At 38.9% G+C, this 6,486-nt stretch overlaps 1 protein-coding gene across 2 annotated transcripts in view; it reads right to left on the bottom strand.

Moving 5' to 3' along the window:
* Nucleotides 1-2,636: 2,636 nt before the first annotated feature.
* CCDC18 (coiled-coil domain containing 18) overlaps nucleotides 2,637-6,486 on the bottom strand; it is a 139,726-nt gene continuing 135,876 nt past the window's right edge. For both annotated transcript variants that reach the window (XR_010340662.1, XR_010340663.1), the window contains exon 31: nucleotides 2,637-3,028. The gene's annotated coding sequence lies outside the window, so the exon portion shown is untranslated. The remainder of the gene's footprint in view (nucleotides 3,029-6,486) is intronic.

The raw sequence follows: 6,486 nt of genomic DNA, 5'->3' as shown, positions 1-6,486 counted from the left end.
GTAGCTGGGTTAAGCTGACTCCAAGCAGACCCAGGAATGTCCTTACTGATAAGATACTGAGTAAAGCTGTACCAGCCACACCTAGGGATGCGTTTGCTGACGGTATCAACCGCTCCTTGGAATGTGTCCACATATACAACTGTATATCTTCCTGTAGTAGTTTGTCCTTTTAACTTTTTGCTTGTTCTGCTTTAGCTAGGCTCCCCCTCCCCTCCTTTAAGCAAGGTATAAAAGAAAACAAAAGACCCTTCTTCAGGGCCAAGAGAATTTTGAGCATTAGCCGTCTCTCAGTCGCCGGCAAATAAAGGACTCCTGATTCAATCTCAGAGTGTGGTACTTTCTTCAACTCGCTCATGTATGACACTATTAATTGCTATTTACATATTAATACTTGGAAAAATATTATTCAACTAGAAGTCCTTTCCTTACAGTTTATATGTAAAGACCATCCTTTTATTTATACTAAGATAGCTCTTTGCAGAGCTTGACATTACTTTTTATGAATTTGCTACTTAATCCAGTGTTAAAAATCTTCACTTTTATTCTTTACTATCGTTGACCTAAAAGTAGATGCTAAGGCACAAAATATAATTTAAAGAGTTTACTTGAGCTGGGCACAATGGCACATACCTCTAATCCCAGCTATTCAGAAGGCTGAAGCAGAGGATTGCTTGAACCCAGAAGTTCGAGACCAGCCTGGGCAACATAGCAGGACCCCTATCTCAGGACAAAAAAAAAAAAAGTTTACTTGAGCCAAGATGAGGACAGTTGTTCTAAAGACTCAGACCCAATTACCTTAGATATGAGCTCCATCAGCCTCAGTTACAAGCAAGTTTTTAAAGGAAAAAAAAACAGGAATGGACTGATAGAAAGTTTTTTGACACGCTGGTGTAGTGGCTCATGTCTGTAGTCCCAGCATTTTGGGAGGATGAGGTGGTGAACTTTAAGACCAGCATGGGAAACATAATGAGATGCTGCCTGTATAAAAAAAATACAAAAATTAGCTGGGCATGGTGGTGCCTACAGCTGTATTCCCAACTACTCAGAAGGTGGACGTGGGAGAAATGCTTGAACCCAGGAGGTCGAGGCAGCAGTGAGCTGAGGTTGTGCCACTGTACTCTAGCCTGGGGGACAGAGACCTTGTCTAAAAAGTAATAATAATAAATGCTGACAGGAATTCTCATCGGTTTACAGAGATATCATTAAGTGAGTGACTGTACATTATTGAACAATATTATAAGAGTTCTGGTGTCCAGCTGTAGCATTTCATGGCTTCTTGGTGTCAGCCTTGGGGCCACATAGCAGGTGGCATCAAGAGACAATTATTTGGCTGAGTGCAGTGGCTCAGACCTGTAATCCCAGCACTTTGGGAGGCCAAAGCAGGTGGATCACTTGAGGCCAGGAATTTGAGACCGGCCTGGCCAAGATGGTGAAACTCTGCCTCTACTAAAAATATAAAAATTAGCCAGGTATGATGTCATGCACCTGTAGTCCCAGCTACTAGAGAGGCTGACGCATGAGAATCTCTTGAACCTGGGAGTCGGAGGTGGCAGTGAGCTGAGATCAATCACGCCACTGAACTCCAGCCTGCATGACAGAATGAGACTCTGTCTCAAAATAAAAAAAAAAGGGAAAGAATTATTTCGCTCAAGGGGAAGTGAAGTAACTGCAGTTTGATTATAATGCCTCTTGGGGTCTGATAATTTATAGGGGCTCACATTCCTAAGATAAAGCCTCTTTTTTTCACATTGTTTTTAGTGATCAGTAAAGAGTAATATGTTTGATATAGCTACAACAATCCAAACTGATCATAAGATAACTAACCATATTGTGAGCTGTTAGCTAGCCTAAGGCATTATTCAGTATGCAAAAACAAGCCATGGTATTGACAAGATTCTTTCACTGTTGCACTTCTGGTGCTGTAAAGGATGGACTAGATCAGCGTGAGTAAAAAGCTGGCTGTTTTGTTAGTGCAAGGGAGAGAGGATGCAAACCTAATCCAAAGCATTGGCAGATAGGATGGAAAAGATGGCTTAGCCTGAAGGTGTTTCTGAAGGAGAATTTCAAAATTAGTAACTGAATATGAAAGGAGTGCGAGGGGGAGGAATTAAGAATAACTCTGAGATTTCTGGCTTGGGAAAATGGGTAGATGATGACACCATTAACTAAGAATAGGAACATAAGATCATTTGTATTTGTACAAATACAAATTTGGAATTCAAGGTTGAGGTTGGCATTTGAGAAACAGATTTGGGAATCAATAAATGAAGCTAGGAGAATAGATAAGGCCATCAAGGAAGCATGCCACAGAAAAACGAAGAGGTCCAAGGAAAGCAGTGCGACATCTAGAGACAGCGAGAGAGCCCAAAGTAAGAACTATCAGAGTTAGGGAGGGCCTCAGAAAACGGCATTGAGGAGATCACAGACGAGAGAGCATCAAGGCATGATAGTCTACAGTGTCAAATGGGGCAGAAAAGTCAAGTAGACTGCAGAAAAAAAAGCCAACCATTTTGCCGTGAATTCAACAGGTTAAAATAACTACCACTTGTAGGGGAGGAAAAACCTTTTCCCCTATCCTCTTAGGTTCAGTACCTGGGGCCATACAAATTAAACTAGCAAAAGACAAATTAACAAGAGTGAAGTTTATTATGTAAGCATATTGGAGCATCATAGAAAAGTGATCAAAGCCCCAAAAGGCCAAAAGACCCAAAGACTTACATATCATCTTAACGAAGTATGGAGAAAGGGGTTCTGAACTTGAGGTGAGGGATAGGTTGTGTGGGAAGGTGACTTACGCAGATTTAAGTCATCTCAGGAGATGGGAGTTGACTCCAGAGTTGGTATCCTCTTTCTGGTACCAGAGAGGAGGATATCTGTATAAATAGAAATTGCCTTTACAACATGGAAATTTATGTTCTATTTGTAGAGCTTTTCCTGCATCTTCTGTTCCTCAGTTGCCTCCAGCTCAAAGTAATCTTTATGCCAAAGTGACATATTTCAGGGAGGCTTCTTCTGATCACCTTCACATCTGAAAACAGGCAAACTTTCTTTCAGAAAGCAAGTAATATACTGATCAGGGTAATACAATATAAACCAAAATGAATCCTAAAAGCTTGTCAAACTTCTTGCATTTTACTAAAGTTTAGATGTATCAAATATTGTTTGCATGGCTCCTTTTATACACACACATACTCTCTCTCTCTTTTCTAGGCCAGAATTTAATCTGCATTAAACAGAGTTTAAACTGCTTTTATTTCAACGTGAGGAAATGGCTTATTGAGCTCTCTATTTAAAGAAAAATGACTTGAACCAAAAGCCTTCTGTCTTCCTAACTACTCTCAATAGCACGACTATCGTAAAATGTTGAGTCCATTAACTTCTCAAATGAATCACAATATATGAGGATATCTAAACTCAATAAAGCAAATGGAATTATGATCAGACTAGGAAAATATTATTGAGAAATACATTTAAATCACTAAACACTTAGCTGATTTGGCTATCAGGTTAAAATGCTTCTACTGTTGTAGCACATTTCTCTTTAGCTCACTTAAATATGAGAAAATTGGCGTATTGTATAGGAGGTGACTCAAATGCCTGCATTGCAGTAATACAGTGGGCATAAGAGAGATTTATCTCAAGTCTTAAATCTCAGTTTGGCAAATTTTGTTTTACAGGTTTTCATGCCCCACCCCAGAAGAATTGTTTTTACTTATTGAAAAGAGATTTTTGAAAAACTGTTAATCTATGGTTTATCAATATTAGCACATAAATATTAATAAATCCAGACAATAGGCAGGGTTTATTAAAAAAACTAAAGTGAACAGAATAATTTTGAAGAATTGATTAAACCCAGATTAAATAATTCGAAAAGTATTTAAAAACAAATTCTACACAGAACCACATTCTATACAAATGCTTCTTTTGTATTGATGGCACACTAGATTATATTCTTTGAAGTTGGTTGACTACATATTTTAAATCTTCAGGTACCAGCACGATGTCATGAAAATAGCAAGTCCTCAATTATTGAAACCCTTGTTGACATAAATAGTAACTGCGGTAAGTAGAATTCTAAAGATGTCCTGCCAAGGCTAGGGCAGCAGTTCACACCTGTAATCCCAGCACTTTGGGAGATTGAGGTGGTAGGATTGCTTGAGCCCAGGAGTTCAAGACCTGCCCAGGCAACACAGCGAGACCCTGTCTCTACAAAAAAATAAACAAAATTAGCCAGGCATAGTGACACATGCCTGTAGTCCCAGCTACCCCGGAGGTTTGCCTGAGCCCAGGAGTTCAAGGCCACAGTGAGCCAACATCAGGCCACTGCACTCTAGCCTGGGCAAGAGTGAGATGCTTTCTCAGAAAAAGATTTTTTAAAAAAATGTCCTGCCAAGATTCCTGTTCTTGGTTACTCAATCAAACACTACTCTAAGTTTTGCCATAAAGGGACTTTTCATTTGCAATTAAGGTTACTAATTAGTTCACCTTAAGCAAAGGTCTTAAGATGGCACATGCCTGTAATCCCAGTACTTTAGGAGGCTGAGGAGGGAGAATCTCTTGAGCTCAGGAGTATGAGACCAGCCTGAGGAACATGGTGAAACCCTGTCTCAACAAAAAATAAAAAAATTGGCCAGATGTAGTCCCAGCTACTCGGGGGGCTGAGGTAGGAGAAGGCTGCAGTGAGCCATGATCATGCCACTGGACTATGGCCTGGGCAACACAGTGAGATCCTGCCTTAGGAAAAGGGTGGGGGTGGAGCTAATCTAATCACATGAGGTTTTAGTAATAGGTTCTCTAGATGCTGCAGAATAAAAGGCAGATGAGAAAGTCACTTTGAAGCATCAGGAGGACCTGACACTGTGTTGTTTGCTTGAAGATGAAGAGGAGCACATAACAAGGGAACAGAAGCCTCAGTCCGACTACCACAAGGAACTGAATTCTAACAACAACCCAAAGGACCTTGGAAGTAAGACAAATGTCTCCTGAAGTACACGTGAAAGAATTTCTTAGGGTATATAGCTAGTATTAGCTATATAGTAGGTGTATACTTATCTGTACTATATAAGGCCAAATTATTTTCCAAAGTGGACATATATTTTCCTTTTAAAAAATTGATTTATAGGAGTTCTTTGTTCTTGGTTTGTATTCTTTGGTGGTTATGTCTTTCTCTAGTATATGGTAATTGTTTTCCACTGGTATCTTTTGATGAACAGAGGTTCTTAATTTAAATGTTTGATCTTTTCCTTCATAGTTTATTTTTTGTGTGTGTCTTGTTTAAAAATCTTTTCCTACCCTGAAACCATAAGAATATTCTCTTGTAAATAACTTCTAAAGGTTTTATAATTTTGCCATTCACATTTAGATGTTTAATCCACATGGAATTTTTAATTACTTTCTAAAACTTTTATAAAGGAGTTCAACGTATTCATTTTAAAGTGGACTTAAATGTTGTCTCATTTTTCATTTTATAGATGAGGAAACTCAGGCCTGCAGTGGTATGAGACTAGTATCCCCATGTCACCCAAGGGTACAGGAAGAACTGGGACTAAAAAATAAGCTGAATGTTTTTTCCATTTATACCAATCTTTTTATTTTTAAAAGCCAGCTTTACTAAGGTACACTTCACATAGAATAAAATTTAGCTGATTTAGAGTACAGTTCAGAGTTTTGACAAATGTATACCATTTGTAACCACCACCACGATTAAGGTACAGACCATTTCCAATATCCCCCAAGATTCCTTTGTGTCCCTTAATAGTCAACTTCCCCCACCTCCACAGTCTGGCAACCACTGATCTATTTCTTTCCCAATTGCTTTGCTTTTTCTCCAATGTTACATGAATAGAATGCTATAATATACAGCCCTTTGAATCCAACTTCATTTAGCATTATGCATTTGAGATCTGTCCATGTCGTTTATGTATCAGCAGTTCATTCCTTATTGCTGAGCAGTATTCTATTGTGTGGCTCTTCCAGAATTTACTTATCAATTCATCAATTCAAAGACATTTGTGTTGTTTCTAGTTTTTGGTTATGGATAAAACTGCTATATACATCTGTGTATATAAATTTGGAGGGAAAATAAATTTATCTTTTAGTTGTGGAACTGCTGTGTCATAACATACACGTATATTTAAATTTAGAAGAAATTGTCAAACTATTTTCCCAAGTGACTGTGCCATTGTACATTCCCTAGAGCAAGGTATGAGAGTTCCAGTTGTTCCACATCATTGCCAACACTTGGGGTGATGGTTATTTTTATATGTCAACATACGTGTGTTTTTGGATGAGGTTAACATTTAAATTAGTGAACTCAGTAAAGCAGATTGCCCTCCATAATGTGGGTGGGCTCATCCAATGAGTTGAAGGCCTTCCTAGAACCAAAAGGCCATCCCCCTCAAGCAATAGGGAATTCTCCAGCATACTGCCTGTGGACTTCATCTGTACCATTCACTCTCCTGGATCTCTACCTTGCCAGCCTACACT

This window comes from Aotus nancymaae, unplaced genomic scaffold (genome assembly GCF_030222135.1).
Source record: "Aotus nancymaae isolate 86718 unplaced genomic scaffold, 86718_ANA_hifiasm-v0.15.2.pri h1tg000122l, whole genome shotgun sequence".
Classification (NCBI taxonomy): domain Eukaryota; kingdom Metazoa; phylum Chordata; class Mammalia; order Primates; family Aotidae; genus Aotus; species Aotus nancymaae.
The sequence above is the reverse complement of the archived record's forward strand: the minus strand, read 5'-3'. Positions and strand labels throughout refer to the sequence as shown.